This window comes from Phalacrocorax carbo, chromosome 4 (genome assembly GCF_963921805.1).
Source record: "Phalacrocorax carbo chromosome 4, bPhaCar2.1, whole genome shotgun sequence".
Classification (NCBI taxonomy): domain Eukaryota; kingdom Metazoa; phylum Chordata; class Aves; order Suliformes; family Phalacrocoracidae; genus Phalacrocorax; species Phalacrocorax carbo.
This window is the reverse complement of record NC_087516.1, coordinates 16,499,380-16,519,787: the sequence shown is the minus strand read 5'-3', so window position 1 is coordinate 16,519,787 and position 20,408 is coordinate 16,499,380.

Here is a 20,408-nt window from a genome sequence, read left to right as displayed (position 1 = left end):
GTAGATGAAAACCTATACAGAGTTTAAAGGGCATCAGCAAGTATTCATTTTACCCTAGACAGTCAGTACAGGGGCCACTTGTCTTTTTATCAACGATATCTGATAACATGAAGAAATTAATAATTTACAGAGGGCAGGCAGTACTTTTCCATTAGAATCTGTGTGCAAAGGAAGAAAGAACTGCTGGCATAGGCCAGAATGCTCCCCGCAAGGTCGCTCTTCCTCAGTGCTGCAAACATGTTTCTTTTTAACCCTTTTATAATCAAGAAAAAATACAGCTCCAAATCCATGCATGTTTTACCTTTACTGAGTGCAGAAAATAGCCCACAGCCATGCTGGACTGCATGCTTTTGATATCCTCCAATCCTGAAAGCTGTGCTGCTTTGGATTTAGCAGTTCATTAGGTGGGAGATCTCATGGGAACCCTTGGTGCTTTTGGGACAAGCCAAAAGGTCTCATTCAGCCCTGCTCTCACTGTGGAGCTGACACACCAAAACTTAACCTGTCGATCACTGGGCAAAAGAACCAATGATAAGTGGTTTCACCCAAGGTATGCATCTTTTGCCCACCAGTCTTGCCCTCCCACTCCATCCCTTCATGTCCTTTGCCATATGCCCCAGTACAGGGGACATCCATGCAGTGCCGCCAGCAGCTGCCTGTGTGCCCACTGCCTGTCCAATGCACACACATTAACATGGGCGTTGCCAAATGGGATGCATCTGCCCAGCCTTCTTCTCGGTACCAGTCTGGACCTCTTCCCTCAGATCAGGCACTGCCTCTTGCGTAACATCTGGAGCTGCAATTATTTCTGAGCCTGCAGTGGCTCTTTCCTGTTCAGATGGGAGTTTCTGAGGGAAGGGAGAAGAATAGACGAGCAGAGCCACAGCATAAGGGCAGAGATTTGCCACATCGACCTAGGAAGCCAGGATAAAATGATTTAAAAGCTCACCCAGACCATATACTGTTGAAATATTATGGCTACATACTTGAAAGAGCAGGAAATGATAACATTATGATTCCTACAGAAACACTGTCCTCTACTACCTGCCCAGCATAGTCTTTGATTAAATCTATTAAATCTGTAGTCCATCACACACCTGTTCGTGGTGTTAAGCATATACCATAAAATATAATAGATGTGCAATAGTACAAAAACTTTTGAACTTATACTGTTTGCAGTTAGAAAGATTAAATAAATGCTTAGAATATGCAGAACCTGTCAAAAATCTAGAGACATACTAAAACTGCAAGATAAAATTATGCTTACGCATGATTTCTTCCTTTTCCTGAGGAAAATGTTTTTGAAAGACTGTCCTTAAAAGCAGATGAAGTGGGAAAGAAATCTGAAGGATTGCCGTGCATGGTGTTCTTCAAAGTGTTCCTTCCTTTTGTTTAATTAAGCCACACGCATTTCCAGAAGAGTTTTTAATGCAAATTTTTTCAACAGCAGTATGAGAGCAACATCAGGCAGCATGGAAAATCTGCACGGAGATACTATCACAAGCAGGACAGGATTTCATCAGGCTTAGTTAAAAACCTCCGCTGATGCCATGGGAGCATTCTCAGAAGTGCAGCCATTTATAATTTTATAATTGGCCAATCAAGGTTGGTTTTTTTTTCCCTTCTAGCTTAGTTATTGAAATGTATTTTCATGATTCATAGAACACTCTTTATGTGTCTAGATTTTTCCCTGACGATACATCAGGTCTCCTTGGAGGCTTGCTGTATATCCATCTTCCTTTTTTACATTGTAGAGAGAGTGAAGGAGAATTATGAAGGTGCCAGGCTCTGCTCCAAAGTTGAGGCTGAAAAGAAGTTCGTACTTAAAGGAGGGATCCAGTCGCTTTGTTATGCACAAAAAATATACTGTATTGTTCCTAAAATTACAGTACTTGCTAAGTACTAAATGGATTTTCTGATAATTTATAAGTAAATCTATTAATTAGTTTGAGTTAGAGTTAATTGAAAATAGGTCCTTTTGCACCTTCTCTCAGAGGTTTATTTATCTGTAATAAATTCTGTTATAAAATACAGACCCTTCATTATTCATATATCATCAGAATTTTTGAAGCCTTTCCATAGGACATTTTCAAAGTAATTAATGCAGGAATTATGTCCCTTTTTGCTGTTATTCATCAGAGCTGGGAGTTTCTCATTTATCAGCCAGAGAATGGAAAAGCGTTGCTGGGGGGAGGTCCTCAGAAGAGCTTTTCTCCTCCTAAGCTGACACCCACTGTTCCTCTTGCTCTGACACTTCTCAGGGGAGAGAAAGAAAATGAATCATCTATGAATCCATTTGATCCAATGACAATTTAAATCCCTATAATGCCATAATCATATTGTTATTACACAGTGTCACACCAGGACTAAGGTTGTCCAAACAGACATTGTTTGGTGTCTTAATATTACAGAATTTTTCTGAAGTTGAGGGTAGCCCTCAGTTTCGGGGATCTATAATGTTTGTTTGAGAGATAATTCTACCTTCCCTCTCATATTTTGCCCTATCTGTAAGTTTATTATTTTATTACTGCAGGATCTAGGAATTCACATGTCCCAAATGCCTTGTACTAAATGCTACATAAACAGAGAACAAAAAGCTCTCACCCCCCGATAAGTTTGCATTTTAATTACAAAAGATGAAATAAAGAATACAAAACCAAAGGGAAATGTACAAAAAAGATTAGATAGTTTTGGCCTGGATAGTAGGTAGTGATCTCAGCCTGCTGCTGGCCAGACACATGAGAAGTATTGCAAGCCTTGCAGTGAAGGGTGATTTTTAAGGAAGGATCTGAAAGAGTCCAAGAGTTTCACTATGCAGATATCCTGGTGTAAGGGGCAATGGGGGAGAAAATATATGTGAGGTGGTTAAGAAATATATCAAAGGTGCAGGAAGTTAGATAGTTGGAGATGGGCAGCAATATGTTGATATGATTGACAGTACAAGAAGAAGCACAAGTGATGGGAGAATGTCAGGTGAGAGGAGTGGCTAGCTTTCACACTGCAGGGAAAGGGCTGGAAAAGGAGCGGCTGAGTTACCAGTAAAGAAAAATGTCTTTGTTTCACTTTTCTGAACCAATAAGAAAACAAGAGAAAAACATCTTGCAGTAAGCATGATGCAAGTATTAAGAATCCAGAAAGAAGTTTTATCTCAGTTAATCACCATAGAGGCTGTGTCATGGTGAGTACAGACCTAAAGTCAACTTAATTGTTTACCTGGCCATGAGGCCAGGGCAGGTGACCTACGTCATGCCCATACTGTGTCCTGCTATACAGCATAGTGACCAGCTCTGTTAACAGCACTGGGGTTTCTTCCACAAGCACCTTCTCAACTGAGCATGCCCACTGACACCAGGCTCTGCTGATGCGTGATAAACCAAAAAGGAAAGAAAGGGGTAAAAAAATAAAAAGCACATTAAAAAAAGGCATTGGAACAAATACCTGTGGTCTGAGGTAGCCCTGCCATCCTGTCCACTAAAGACACAGGTATCGGCCATTGCTCCCAATCCAGGCTTCCTTTGTAAGGGAATTTTGGAGATGTTCTCCCTTTCATTCTGAAATTCTTTCTGTTGTTTTGGAATTGTAGGTCCTCCCACAGAACACAAACTGCAAATTTCAAAGCAGCTGTATTTAAACTCAGTTGAGTGTATAATGCAAACAACTTTTTTCAGTAAAAAGAAATGATAGGAAATTAAAATACACACAGCCAGTGATTGTTAAAATAGTAGATCATCACATAAATTTGCATTAATTGCACAAAAGCTGAAAGTACTTCATTAAATACTCTCATAACACAGTAACCTCTTTAGAAAATTATTTCTGGGATAAGCATGTAAATAATTACATACTCTCTGTCCCATGTAGTTTTATCTGCCTAGGCAAAGAGGAACAGAGTGTTATAGCTCAAGAGCACTCTGATTTTTGAGCAATTGATTAAAAAGAACAAGCATTTTAATGATGTTCATCAAAAGTGCTGTACATATATTAATTGTATATTCAAGTATGTGAGGATTTGAATGTCTAAACTGAGTTCAGTATGGAAAAGTCAAGTGTATAAATGATATATTGTTAGGAATCAGTCCTGAAGGTAAGGATTTGGGAGTAAATCTGATTAATTTCAATGTAAATGAGCAACGTGATACTGCATGTAAGTATGAGGATGTAATTGGTCCATGTAAGCCCCTGTTGCAATACTCATACTGACAACTTTGTATTCTGTAAATAGTTTTAGTTTAATGAAAGAGTTTATTCATGATGCAGTTTTGAATTAGTCTTTATTCTTAGGAATTTTTATTTCCACAGTAGTTCAGCATTTTACAGTAATTAATACTGTTACCTTCATAACTACAGTCTGGCATGAGACAATTTCCCCTTTTGTAAAATGTTTGGATTTCCAAAATTTCCCCATTCCAGGTTGGGAAGAAGATATCCAGGAATATAAAGAGTCTATAGCAAGACAAAAATGAGCGGGGTGCTTAGTCACAGGTTAAACAGTGTTGGTCAGAGGAGTTAACTTTCAGAATGGCACTTGCAGGCATCACCTTAATGCTCTCTGTCCAGAAGGATCAGCGGTGGGAGGGAGGCAATCTGGAAATGTAGTGAGTCCTTTGGAAAGAGGAGATATCAGAGTATACTTACTCAGTTAAAAACTCCTTACATATTTCAACTACAGTAGTAAACACCCACAAAGTGTACAGCATACTTTCTGTTTTCAATATGACTTTTAGGTCACAAATATAAATGTCACTTCCTCTGTGAGTCTGTGATGAAGTAATAGCATATATTAGTTAGGTAGAAATACCTTGCTGTGCTTACTGATAGCCAAAGAATAACCAAGAGATGCACCTCAAGCCCTGTTTCCTCCTTAATGTGAGTATGTGAAATGTCAATGTACATCATTCACCTGTGTGTTACTCCTGAAGAGCCTTTGTTTGCCCCTTTCCTACCCATAAAATAATTTTCTTTTGTTTTGGTAGTCTTGGCCCCAGCACTTCACTAATGAGTGAAGCCTCCTGGCTCATACTTTGTTCTAGGTCTAATGATAAACACCCAATTCTGTTAGGTCTTTTCTCTCCCTCTTCTAAAAAACAACACCAAGTAAACACTTAGCTGAATTGCAACTTAACAGCTGACTGTGCAGGCCCATGCAAATCAAAGTGGAATCTTAAAAATGCAGATGTAGTCATCAGAGTGCTAATTAGTAATTTGGCTGCTGCCTCTCCACTCCAGATCTTCACTTTAATTGTGAAACAGGAGGAAGGAAGTATCTTAGGGTCACATTCCACCTGGCCTTCCCAGGGGACTAGGCATGAAGCACTCTTTCTGTGCCTGGATAGGATCTGTGCTGCCTCCAGGAAAGCAGCACAAAGGTTCTGTTGTCATGATAGAAATACCTGCTTGATGTCCCCTGCTAGTGAGGGCACGTCAGCAGTCATCACTATGGCAGAGGGAGGTGCAAACACCTTCATCTTACTGTCAGCAACAAAAGCAAGGGTACAGAGGCCACTGCGTGCCCACCTTTCTATGGGGCTCCTCTCCCCAGCAGAACAGCCCACTCCTCAGTGAGAGACAGTGGGTTTTTATTTCCAAAGACCATCTGTGCCCATGCAACCTCTGCATTCTAGTGTCTTATGTGAAGAAATATTCTGCATCCTTGAGGCGTTTCCCTTGGACTGGCATGACTCTGACTGCCATTGCCATTGCAGTCCTCTTCACCATCATGAATGGGAGCTACTATCATCTTCAGTACCTTTGCAATTATTAATTTTTCCTTGTGAACGAAAAGCTTAATAATGCTTTGGAAAAACTGCTGTGCTGCATCCTTTAAATGAATGATGCTGAGATTTGTTTTGTAGTCATTACATTTTTTGGAGAAAGAGTAATTATTTTTTAGAGGTGAGAAGAACTGACAACTGGGGTCCTGTTCTGCACCCACCTCTTTCTCCTTCTCAGAGCTTGACTGTCTTTGCTATAACTTTGATTATGCTTTTTGGATGACACTTTTTTTATGTTAAAGCTCTGTCTTAATTGCATTTATTATTCCAGCTTTGTATCCACCTATAAAAAAGTAGCAAAGTTTTTTTTAAGGGACTTAATAAAGACACTTTCAAAATTTTTATAATTTAGTGATTCTGGTATCATTATGGCCATATTGTTAAGACTCGTATTATTTGCATATAAAACATACATAACTGGCACATTAATGTATATCAGTCTTTGTACAATGGTGACAAAACTGTAGCCTCATCATGAAAAATTCATGTGGTTTGTTAGATGATCTTTATTGTTCATTGAATTAAAAGATTTACCTGAATATATTCATTGTATTTAATGTATACATTGCTAGCTCTCCAAGTGTTTTCGTAAGACTCACAACACTTGTTTTCTTTTCTTTAATTATTACTTCTTGAGTTATTTTATTACTTCAGAATCTGAAATGTTCTTATCTGTAGAAATAATTTTCTAGGCCTCATGATCAGAAAGAAGAGCATGAAAGCAAAAACTCTGGAGCCTCAAAAACCAGGAGAGAGACCTTAAGCTTTCTTTTTTAATCTTATTATTTAGCCATTCTTATGGTAATGGTGAAAGATATAGGAAGAGCTGTAAATTTGTGCAAGTTGCACCACATTATTTATAAAAAGCAAAGAATTAATCCCCTTCTTAAATGAAAATCAATGTACTCTTAATGGCACCTCCATAATTAAGCTGTTCTGAGTTTGATGTGCATTTAGACTATGACCATTTTATGTCACTCTGGTGATATAAGGGCATCTTGAAGATGTTGCAAAGGGGCCAGAGAGTAACGACAATTAGAGCCAGTACACATAAATTATGGAGCTATAAAAAGACAAGGGTATAAAAGTCCTCATTTTCAGGGCTGCAAAAGAAATTTCTATTGAATTCAAGAAAAAAAGAAACAGAAAAGAGCAGAAGACAGATTCCAGTGAAAGCACTTGTCAGATCAGCTCTATTAATTAACCATAAAAATGCAGATTAAGGATACTTTAGATAGCATTAAATCCTCCTCACACAAAGCTAGTGGGCACAAAAAAACTTATTCAGCAGTATGAGAGAGAATGTTCTTCCTATCTAGATAAACATTTCATGCTTTTCCAGGCAGCAGATTGTGGACCTCTGTCTATATATGCCTGTGAGTGATTTTTCTAACATGGCTTTTCTGAATGTGCAACATTTAGAACCAGATATACACATACACTAAGCACTCACACAAAACATGCCAGATCAATATTTCATGTTTACAAAAAAAATTTTTTTTCAGCAGAGAAACTCTTTATCTCCTCTATTCCTTCATCCTCCCTGCCAAATCCCTAACATAGAAAAGTAATTTTCAAATTAAGAAGTCATTTCTCTCTCCTCTTAGATACAGTAATAGTTTTTTAGTTGCTGTGTGGCATGACTTGGTATGTAACGAGCCGAGCAATCAGCAAACACGTGCCTCTCACTTTGCTGTTGTGTGGTGACATTTCCTTGCCGGTTTTGCCAAGAACCCTGTGGCTTTCCTGATCTCAGGCACTGAAATTTTGATCAACCCTGAAGGGAAAATGCAGGGAAAAAATAATGGGATCTAAGGTCTTTCTTAGCTTGGAAGAAAACCTCCTCCAGGCAGCAAAGGAAATAAACTAAGGCTGTGGTAGTAGTGAAAAAATTAGTTTCCTACCAATTTCTTTTCAAGATCAACTACAAAATCTTTATGTAGTAGGTGAGACAGAGACTTACCCTACCAGAAATAAATATTGCCAGTTCAGGACAGATTGAGCCACACACTTGGGACTTGGGTGCAGAGGTTCACACAGATTGCCTGATGAGGTGTGCCACACATTATGGTCAAAAGGTTGGAGTGGGTGGATGTGCTGGGTGAGGTGTCAGACAGCAAAATGGTGCTCCTGAGGGTAGTCCAAGACTGACTGTGGTCACTGTTAGAGAACTAGGGGACTTACAGGAGCATGCAGCACCTGGGAGGGAGGGAAGGAAAAGTAAGTTAAATATTTATTCTCCCTTCAACTCCTTCTGGACAGTGTGGAGGGACACACACTCAACATTTCGGCTGTGGTGCATATGAGAGAAAAAGTTTTTTCTCTATAGGAGTGACCAACAAAGCACGTAAGGGTATTATTAGTTTTGTACAAGAAGACATAATTTGTTATTGTTTTTCTTGATCTTAACTAAAAAGTGCATGTCTTCCAATGATCTGAAAAACTACTGACAGTCCCTCAAGCATGCATGATTATCCCAGGCACCATGCTGCAAGTCATTAGATGTGAGTGCACTATAACACATGATGTTGTAAATAAGCTTTTCAAGCAGTGGCTTTAATGGGATTTCCATAATGCCCCAGTAAACATTGAGCCTGACTGCTCATCTATGGTATTTTACACCAATTCACAGCTGTGAATTTCAAGAATGTAATACATGATACAAAGTCAGATCACAATAATGCTTGCTCTTTGCCCGACCTCTGTCATGGCTTAGACCATCTTGCTGCAGAAAGCAGCTTAAAGACAAAACCTGTCTCTGAATTTTAGTGTTTGGGTTTCATTCATATGACAGTGAAAGCCTGCATTTTGCATGCCAACTCCTAAAATAACCCATTCACCTTCTATTTTTCCCTCCTCATCGAAGTTGCAGCACTTTCTGTCTTCAAGTTTTCAAGGAAATCTTTCCAGAGGAAAGATCTTTAATCACGAACTTAAGTATCATCTGCTTCACGCAGAGCTAAACATTGGAAATCATCCATATTACCTTCCAATGCCATGAAAACTATATTAGTTTTAAATATGGCCTCCAAAACAGAGATAAATGAGATACACACAAAACTGGAAGAATTGGAGTTTGCCAGGAGGTTATAGTTAGACACACCACAGGAACAGGCAATCATCAGACAGTTTTGTTGTGACATTCTGATTATTTATTTGTTTACCTGCACTCCTGATTCTCTTGTCCCTACTGTCAGTAAGTTTATGTACTGAACAGGCTTACACATTTTTTCTTCATGGTACGGTACTTCAAGCTAATTTAATATCCCAGAAATAAGTAATGGCACTCAAGGGGATTGAATTCAGAATACTTCAGAAGGGTCAAAATACATGATATTTTTCTTTTAAAGAAAGCACAGTATTCTATGAACACCAAAATTAACATAACTAGGAAAAAAAGTCTTTCTTCCATTCTCACACCAGGAGAAATTCTAGACATAAAAGTTAAGGAAAATAAAGCGAAGTTAGGTATTTTTAATCATTCCAGAATACTTTTTTTTTGTAAATATGACTTCTTTAACCTCATTTGAAGTAGGCCTATTAAACCTAATGCGCTGAACATTATGTGATTAAAATAAATTTGGTCTATAGAGCTAGCCCATCTAAAGCAAAGTCATAAGGAAAAAATATAATAAACTAAGTCATTAATTCACTGTGTCATCCTTTCTCAGCAGCTCAACATCTTCTGTGTGGCATAAACTTCTGTTTCCTGTTTTATCTGTCTTGGCTAATCTTATTGGCATAAAAAGCTGTATGGGTGTGATAATATTTTTGGAAGCTTTCAGATATCTATAACGAGTTCTTTGCAAACTCAGACATAATCACTTTGGGTGTTTAAAAATAATAAAAATCTGTTCTTGGGTCAAATGCTAAACTTCCTTTTTCATATTTACTATTTGCTCTTCAAAGGTATCTGGATAATATAACTAGGTATCTGACTGTTTCTCAGATACAATGAAAATGCAATATTATTTGAATTGGAAAGGTGATGGGTTTCATTCAGCCCTAGGTTGCAGGCCACTGGATTAGTCTTAGCAAAAATGCACTCTGGAAAGGGCACTGGATAGCATCACATATTCGTTATCTGGGCTGTTGAATAACTTTCTTGGTCCAAAGTACCAAAGCTGCCAAAAGTGAGGCAATAAGGAAACAAGATCAAACACCTTAAGGCTTTCCTGATTTGCACGTTCTCAATGGTAACCACAAACATTGCTTCTTGGGAGCAGAAACCTCCTCTCAGCTGTAATTCTGAAATAAACTATGTAATGATTCTGGATTTGGGGATAAATCTTTATCTTCATTATGTGCTTCAGTGGGACTTACAGCGTCTTTGTCCAGTTATCAGTTCTGCCACTTAAAACCTTGGGCAAAAACTTAGGACTAGAGCTCTAAAGGCCACAGCTGTTGTGGTGCTAACTGCTGTAGTGCCAAATTTTTAAACCAATAATGGAGGGAGACAAGTCTTTTCACTAAAAGGTGGCCAGAGAGCAGAAGATAACCTCCTTTCATCTGCAGTTAAAACATTTACAGGGTTTTGAGATACTGATACTGATTCTTCTTTTTCCCAAAAAGGGGTAACTATAAGACTATTGCGTAACTATGGTAGTTGACATAAAATGAGAAGAGGACAAGAACTATCCTCTAATTTCCCCCCATTAAAACCCTTCCACATGACATGGAATAATATCCATCAGGAGGGAAGAGGAGACCGAGTGTGATTACATCTGTAGTTAGACTGTACAGAGCTGTCCCTGTGGCACAGAAAATCCAGATTCCAGCCTCTGTTCCTCCTCTGTAATTTCCCTCCTACATAATTTTGCAGTTATCACCAATGTCATTTAAAAACTGACCCCTTTCTGATACTGCAGGCTTCCTCTATGTAGGTATATCATACTTTTACAGAAGTATTTGAAATACAACCCTGGCAGTTCCTCAGATAAGATTGTGCTGGGAAACACATGAACACCAAAGATGAAATAACACCAGACAGGGATATTTTACTACTTTTAGTTTGGCTTATGAGTGCAAGGAGTGGTGATAGGCATGTAGAAGTCAGCGTATGAATATCTGTCAAAATAATTTTCTGACATGCAAGTTTTCCTCTCTTCCTGAGACTGTAGAAGATGGGTGACATGATATCATTTTTTGTTTTCTTTGGTGTTTTTTATTGCTATACATTTTTGGAGAAACTGAGTAGCTGTACTTCAAATGACCATGAAGAAGAAAGGTGGATGGGATGCTGTGAGCTGGTGGCAGACAAGTGTCAACACATGTTCAGTGGAAACATAAGTGATGAGCAGTGAGGGTCCTTTCTGAACTAAGCTGGCCCACTTTTTCTGTTCTCCTGCTGACAAGACAACCATTAGAAACTTTCATCAAGCCTGACTTCACTCAGGGAACATCAGCAGGAAATTTAGCAAATAATTAGCAATCAGAGTTTACTGTGAAGAATCGAGTTGTGGCGATTTTTTTTCCATCTCAGGCCAGAGGGTTGATAATGAGGACTTACAGTCTGACACAAATCTCTGCTTTCACATTGCCTTTCTTTCTGTTAGTCTGAAGGTTACAACTTAAAAAAAAAAAAAAAGAAAACAAAAAAAAAAACCACAAACCTTTCATATTTTCTAGGTTTGATTCTTTTTTCTCTTTGATGAGGACACTCAGCATGGTTAGTCTAATTATTTTCTTCCCACTGTCTCTTATTGTCAGCCAAAATAACAAGTTTGCATAGGTAAGGGTTACACAAACTACTTGCTCTCTCAGGCCTGCCAAGCTGGTGCTTTCCATTGGACATCTCCAAGAGGAGGCCATGTAAGAAGTCAAGCACCCACAACTTCCACTAAGTCATTAGCGAATTACAGGTATACATTGTTTCTCAAGACTAGACCCTCTGTGTACAGCTAAAAGTTTGATACTTGAAATCCTTCCAAGTGCATCATTCTCTCAACCTCATTGAACACTTAGTTCCTTTTATCTTGCACCCAGGTTCTTTCCAGGGGAAGGAAATTACGGCTAACTACATTCAAAGCCACACTAGAAGTTTGATGTTGTTGGTAATGGAGGGACTATCAATCCTGCTTTTCCAGAGAAACTGGTAGGGTTGCAAACTGTCACGAATATGACTGGTGGTGATCAACTTAAGGAATAATGACAGACCTATTTCTACTAAAATCTTCAGTAAGATTCCCATTCATTTAGGAAGGGCCAGGATTTCCACAAGTATGCCCATGCATTTACCTGCACAGTTGCTCATATAGCAGGCACATGAATTATGATACCAAACGCATAATAATGACTGCATATATCTATGTTAGACCCCTGCTCTGGAGTTAATGGGCTATTTATAGAGTAAAAGCCATGAGTAAGGTTTATTTCCCATAGGGCTCAGAGCAATTTGGTTTAGGTTTGGCCTAAGGTACAGAGAAGGTACACTGCAAAGTTTACTGGCATTGAGAGGGGGATCATCTAGAAAAATTTGGTCCTGAGGGTATGTGTGGTATAGAGGTATGTAAAATGTGGTTTTCCGAGGATTACAGACATTAAAATTGGCAAGTATTGGACAGGAACTTCTGAAATACATAATCAGTGTTTTTCACACATGTAGTACAGGACGGGGCTCATACTGGGACTTCTAAGCTGCCTTTTTCCCATGGTTGCAAATAAAAAACTACTGTTAAAAACAAAATATATATTTAAATTCAAGGTACATTACTGGTTTTACTTCTTTACTTCGCATTCCCAGTAGCCTACATTTCAATGATCAAATAAACATAAAAGAAATAAAATCAAGACAGGTTCAAATTAAAAAATGCAATAACTGTCATTACTGTTCAGGAGAAAGTAAATTTTCTTATAAAATAATTTCTTCACTAGATTACATTTATTTAATTTTCTAATTTTTAAAGATAAGAAGAAGTAGGACAGGAAAGGAAGGACGAACAAGTTGACCAGACTTGCATCAGTGGAAGCCACAGTGTCATGCACTGCCTCCTGCCTCCTCCAGAAGCTCCATTACCAGGTTTATATTCAGCATTTGCCTTTTCAGGATTACTTGTGTTCATGTGGTGTCATTCACCTGAGGATCTCAAATGGTTTACAAACAATTTAACCTATCATCACTCATTCAGTGCTGGAAGGCTTGCTTGCCACTCTGATCACCCCCAGCTGCCAGCCAGTAACCCACCCCTTGGTAGGTTTTTGAACCAGAGCTGTCATTCTCAGTTGTGGGAGGTGTTCCCTGCACACAGCCTTAAAGCTCCTTCATTGCTATCCTTCGAACACTCCTTAAAAAGCACCTTTGCTTAGATGTCAGCAACATTAAAACAAACCATCAATTTGGCTAATGGGTATATTGCCAGAGTGCTGAGGCTACTGCCTGTTATACCAGCCAGTAACAGACTCCTGAACCTGCTGTACCCAACCATTGGCTCGATTCTTCTTGGACTATAAGATCCTTGAGGTAGGGATCAATTTTTTTGGTCTGTGTCTATGAACTATTAAGTACCCTAGGTCCAGGTACATAACTTCAGACTCCTAGGTGCTATGACATTGCAAATATTATAGAAATAAGTAATAAATCTGACAAATGTAAATGATCCCTCTAGATGGGAGGAAATGAGAAGCCAGGCTCTTAGTTAACTTACTGAGTACTTAATCACACAGCCTTCTAGGATACTTGAGCATACCCAATATAGCTGAAGCTGCAATTTGAGTGATAAATTATGGAGCATATAATGGTCATTATTAATATTCACAAGGCCAGCCTATTCATGTTCAGAAAATCACTCTCTTTACATGAGAGAGAAGTTAATGACCCCTTGGATGCATGACAATTTTTATCACTAATCTAGTCTATTTCCTAGACACATACCACTCTAGTATTAAGGACCAGAGGTACCATACAGTGAAGTGAATGGAAGGACTCCCATTGAACTGGAGAGAATTTGAATTGGACCTGAAGCCAATTAAGAAAACTGGACATTCCTTGACCAACACAGCATTTATGCTGCTTTCCAGTATCTTCTCATATTTGTTAATTTTTTAATGGAAACAATTTTAAATTGGTGCTGACACTGCTTTACCACCAAAACACTGTGAAATCTCCACTTACCATTGACTTTTCATTTCGGTGCTATTCCTATTGAAAGCAAAGTCTGTTATTTGGAAAAGTAATATGGAAAGAAATCAAAAAGTTTGCATTAACAGAGCCATTGTGAGCAGGTAACTACCAACAGATGCCTTAATGAGACAACGGTGTGAATTCTCTATGCAACTATTTATTCAGCCTATTCATTATTGACTTTTTATGGTACCTTGCATGTATTTAAAAGAATTCATCCAGTGCACTTACTCCTCTTGTCTAGTATCATGTTCTTGCATGTTTTCAGGCATTTTCTTTCCTTGACCCACTAGCTTTCCATGACAGAGGAAGGCTGTCTTCCTCTTCCTTAATTCATGGTTCACAGCAGACAGATGAAACTTTTAATGAAGAATATGTATTATTTTCCTAGTCATGTTGACCTGATTAGCTAAAAGAGCACAGATGCAGAAACTAACTTATGCAATTAAGCATTTGAAAAGTGTTAATCGTTACTTAAAGGTAACTACTTGTATCTTGTGTCTTTAAATGCCCATATACAATGGCCTATAAGAGCTCCAAACTTGCTGTCTGTGTATGCGTAATAAGAGAAAACTCATTTGGAAAGTGGGGGTAGCTGTCTTGTCACAGCTACAAAAGCCGGCCACACAATCTGCCATGAGAACTCTTAAATTAGACATCTTACTGAAAGAGAGGGCACTGATCAAGAGGCTTAACATGGACTGAGATGCAAGCTAATATCAAATCTGCCTGTAAGATATGTTTCCTCTGTAATTGGGGTGAGTTGCCTCACTTATTCTGAAAGTTAGAAATCCAGAGCTTTTAGAAATGTTCTGGATTTTTATTCCATTTTCTCTCTTTCAACATATCTCACATTTATTGCTATCAGTGTTGTGTAGGTCACGGTACAATGACAACAGGTAAGGAAACTTATGAGTCCCTATGAAAGGTGCTGAGGGGCAAAGTCTTATTTTGGTCAGAGGCCTCAGACAATATGTGTTTTCCCCACAAAGGCGTGCTCACCTCTGCCAGGACATGTGGAAACAAAAGCATAAAGTTTAGCTGATGAAGGTGGTTTGTTCATCATGGCAATTTTTTGTTATTGCAAAAATGTCTCATTCTCTTCTGAAGTGAAAGATTGATTGGCAGAGAGCAAATAAGTGGTCACAACACTGATATCCAGAAAGGATTCTAAGTGCCTAGGCAGTCATCTAGGAAATGGGAATCCTGGCTTCTATTTTTATTTAAAACCTTGTTCTGCTGGAACCGAAATGAAAATGCCCATTGGTTATAGCGTTACTTTCACATATCATGTACTTATTTTTCACCCTATTCATAAGCTTGTTTAGAACCTGAAGTCAATGGGAATTTCAACAGTGACTTCAGTGGGAGCACTGTCAGATCATTAAACCTCAGTACTTTTGAAGGTATCTTTTAAAAGCCATCCAGAAGGGAGCCATGGGAGACAAACTAAATGAAGTGATTGCACCTCACTTCAAAGCTCAAGAAAGAAAAAAAAAAGAAAGAAAACCTGCTCTTCTTTTTTAAATATAGCGTCATGTACAGCCTGAAGGAAACATTTTAGGAAGTCAGAGAACTGCCCTGTGATTGCCTTCTGTATATCAATGACAGGTCTAATCAATGGCATGCTTACAGCAGCTCTGTTACCTGTTTAATTAATTTGGTGATGCCTGGTGCTCTCCAAATCTGATTTGCTTTGTTCCAGCCCAGATTTTCTGAAGATCTTTTACTTATTGTTTTTACTTAAATCATTCTTGCTGCCCATATTGTACCCATTTTCTTCTTGCATGGTGCTCGCTTATACAGCCATCCTAATCTTTCTCCCTCAGTCCTTTGCACCTCTTACTTCCTACTGCTCTTCCACACACCATAATCGTTATTAATCATCTCCCTTCAGCTGGCTTTTGTTCTAACAATAGCTTTGTTGTCATATATACTTAAATTGTCCCTGATCGTATATTATTCCCCATACCGTTTGCATCTTCTTTAGAGTTTCTCTCCATATATAGTGGTTCCAAGAGCCCTTGCCTCTATCTGTGGCTTCTGCCTGCTGGGAAGGGTTGTTGCCTTCATGCAGCTGGACACCTCAGTGTCTTGTCCTGCTGTCTGAACCACCCAGCTTTGTAAGGAATATAAAAGTTATGTTGAAACAATCTTCCTGCAATGTGTTTTACACGCCAGAGGCTGAGCAGTGACTTTGTTGGAGGAAAAACAGGGAGGTCAGAGCTCACCTGACATCGGCAGGGCTGGAGGGGGAGTTAAGCTTTAGTCTGACCTTGCATTATTTGGGATCTCATGGGAGAAAGGAACGCCTCTTGCTGCCAGTGTTCACCAGTTTCCTTTTGAATGGACTCATTGGTTTCCCGTTGCATGTCCAAAGGGAAGAGAGGAAGGCAAAAACATACAATTGTTTCCACCTGTTCTCACTTAGCAGTAACACTGCCGTGGGCCTGGGGACTGCAGGCAGTCAGCCAGATTTCTAGCTTGATTTCCCTCCTGCCCTGTGCTGCAGATTTATTTATGCAAGTGCTTTTTGAAGCAGCAGCCCATCACCTTTAAGTGCTTCCTTGATCACCAGCTGATTTCTCCAGCCTGTCTTTTCTCAACAGTTAGGGCAGCATTAGACCTGTGAGTGATTTATAAAGAAAGGAAATGCTAATGGAGAGACAAATACAGATGGAGGTATTGGGCCTATTTTCTCCCTTCCCAAACCAAAGGTCAAGCACACATTATCAGTCTGAATAACCTTCAGATGAAGAAAACCACTAGCTGGGAAAGCAAAAAATAATGCCTTTAAAATACTGCTTTGACATCACCTTGCAAAATGGTGACTAATTTAATAGGCCTAAAGATACTTCTGAATTTCTGTGTCATACCTGAAGGAAAAAGTCCTAATTCCTTAGAACCAGCTGAGGGCTTCTGAGCCTGAAATAATTTACTGCCTGTGAGAAAATTTCTAAAAATTATAATGGTTGGCCTAACAAAAAACTTAACTTTTCTTATATAACTTGCCTAACCCTCCATATAAGTTACAGAAAGGTATATGGGTGTACAGAGGTGTGTATAAAAGGCATACCAGCTTAGAAAGCCTGTAAAATGCTATTTTCTTTATAAAGCTCTGGAGAGTTTTACAACGGGAACCATTGGTAAGAAATGATCTGTTGGTGTTTCTGCATCACGGTAATCAGCTATGGCTTAACATTGTGGTGACCAATGTTATCCAAATGTTGGGATGTTTTCTGGATGCAAACTGGGAGACTCCATATTTCTCCTTACACTACCGATTTCTCAATAGAAGCACCTACCTGTGAATGCAAGACACTAGCCTGCCAGACCTGGGCCTGGGACACTGCCTCCTGCTAAGCTGGTGGTAATAAATATTGGTTTGCTTTTGCGGTTGAATGCCCATTAGTCCTGTTCATCTTGTGCTTCCTCTGCTGACAAGTACCAGGAATAACCTGTGAGAGGCATTTCTCAGCTGGTTCAAAAGCTGGATTAAAAAAAGTTGTAAGTATTTATGGAATTTACAACAGGACCTTCCTTTGGATTTCTGAAATTATAACATAATTGTCCTCTGCAAATCCACTTTCCTAAGAGTAATTATGGAGTTTGAGTCAGTGACAGAAAGAAAACACCACACCAGTGTGACACGACAGCAACAATATTTCTAGATGATTGATAAGAAAAGCACTTTCCGGAGGTAATTTTGGCAGGTGCCCGTTAATTCTGTTCTCTAGCTGCCACTATGACTCATAAACCTGCCATCAAGAAGGGACCTCAAGTGGCCTCCCACTCCTTCCTCAGAAACAGGCTTAAGCTTACACTTTGACCAGACTAAACAAAGGGTGCATGACCTGCTTTTACATCCTCCCACTGAAGGGGATTCTCTTAGCAGCCTCTTCAGTTTTATTTCTTGCATTCAACTTAAATCTTCTTTGCTGCAAATTACTCAACAGAAATAGCAGGCAGTTTTTCTCTCTTTGTAATAACTTTTTACTTATTCAAAGGCTGCTATCTTGTCCCACATTTATCCTGCTTTTTCCGATCTGTGTAAACCAAATTCTTTGAATACATTCATAGGCCATGTTGATTGATTCTCAGATAATTTTATTGTTCTTTTCCAGGCTTTCCATCAACTCCTTTTTTTAAATGGACACATTATTCCTGGAAAAATTTTCTCAGGACAAATGGAAGAGAATATATGGCTCCTCTGCCTTCTGTATGAAAAACTTAGAATAACAGTCCCATAATTTGAATGTCCAATATTACAGAATCACAGACTGGTAGGGGTTGGAAGGGACCTCTGGAGATCACCTTGTCCAACCCCCTGCTTGAGCAGGCACACCCAGAGCAGGGGGCACAGGAACGCGTCCTGGCAGGGTTTGAATGTCTCCAGGGAAGGAGACTCCACAGCCTCCCTGGGTAGCCTGTGCCACTGCTCTGGCACCCTCACAGGAAAGGAGTTTTTTCTCATGTTTAGGTGGAACTTCCTGTGTTCCAGCTTGTGCCCATTGCCCCTTGTCCTGTCATTGGGCACCACTGAAAAGAGCCTAGTCCCATCATCCTGACACCCACCCTTTAGATATTGATAGGTATTGATGAAATCCCCCCTCAGTCTTCTCTTCTCCAGGCTGAACAAACCCAAGTCTCTCAGTCTTTCCTCATCAGGGAGAGGCTCCAGTCCCCTGATCATCTTCATAGCTCTGCGCTGGACTTGCTCAAGCAGTTCCCTGTCCTTCTTAAACCAGGGGGCCCAAAACTGGACACAGTACTCCAAACGTGGTCTCACTAGGGCAGAGTAGAAGGGGAGAATAACCTCTCTTGATCTTCTGGCCACACTCCTTTTAATGCAGCCCAGGATACCGTTGGCCTTCTTGGCCACAAGGGCACGGTGCTGGTTCAGGGTCAGCTTGCTGTCCACCAGCACTCCCAGGTCCTTCTCAACAGGTCCACTTTCCAGCAGGTCAGACCTCATCCTGTACTGGTACATGGGGTTGTTCCTCCCCAGGTGCAGGACCTTGCACTTGCTCTTGTTGAATTTCATGACGTTCCCCTGGGCCCAGCTCTCCAGCCTGTCCAGGACTTGTTGGATGGCAGCACAGCCTTCTGGTGTATCAGCCACCCCTCCCAGCTTGGTGTCATCAGCGAACTTGCTGAGGTTACACTCTATCCCATCATCCAGGTCATTGAAGAATATATTGAACAGGACTGGACCCAGCACAGACCCCTGGGGAACACCACTAGTGACAGGCCCCCATCCAGACTCTGCTCTGTTGACCACAACCCTCTGAGCTCTGTTGTTGAGCCAGTTCTCTATCCATCTCACTGTCTACACATCTAACCCACACTTCCTTAGCTTGTCCATGAGGATGTTGTGGGAGACAGTGTCGAATGCCTTACTGAAGTCAAGATAAACAACACCCACTGCTCTGCCTTCGTTGACCCAGCCAGTCACACCATCACAGAAGGGTGTCAGGTTGGTCAAGCATGATCTTCCCTTGGTGAAGCCATGTTGACTACTTCTGATAACCTTCTTGTCCTCTACATGTCTGGAGATGATCTCTAGGATGAACTGCTCCATCACCTTTCTGGGGATGGAGGTGAGGCTGACTGGCCTATAGTTTCCTGGGTCCTTCTTCTTGCCTTTTCTGAAGATTGGAGTGATATATGTAAATGTTGCTCATCCGCACTGCTTTCCCAACCTCTATTTTGAGAAATATTTTTCAGTTTAATTCTAGAATAAAACAAAATCTTAACTTGTACTTAGTAGGCATATTTCCAAGTCTGTTAGGAAACTCCAGTTAGGTCTTTGTTACATTTACAGTCTTTGTGAAAATTATGGTAACTCTCAAAATGTCATGGGAGAAATTCTGTATTGCAGGATTTTAGGAAAAGCTTTTTTTATTACCATTCTTTGACTTTTTCAACAAAAGACAAGGATGTTGGATTCTTTGTCATCAAGGGCAGCAGATCTCATCCTGTGATGAACATGTGGCTTGTCAAGCCAGTATTGGTAGCTCTCAGGGTATGACCAGTGTCACTGAGAAGGTGAATATCCATGCTTTTAAGGACCAGAGATGAAGGAAGGCACTTAGTGAGCAATGATATTCAGTAAGAGATGTGATATCCAAAATCCAGTGTAAGCTGCCAACCCTCTTCTAGTCCTCCAAGAAAGAAGGCTTTGTGTGAAAAGCCTGCATATCCATCTCTCTTCTCCACTGGAAGAGGAAAGTGATATAACAGGACTTTTCTTAACGTAACTGAGTTTATTTACATTCCAGCTACTAGTTCACCGAGAGACTGTCAGACAGCATTCACATGGTTTCAGTCAGAATACGAAGTGAGCAGTCCTGCTCAAGGTATTGGCTTGAGTTAAATAGGTTGAGTTAAAGATTAAGACAAAGAACAAAATGTCCCAGGGCTGTTCTAGTGTTTCAGCCCTTATAAAAAAATCTAACAATCTAACATTTCCTCAAAGATGAGGAGTATCTGCACATAGGAAAAATACTCTTGGGAAG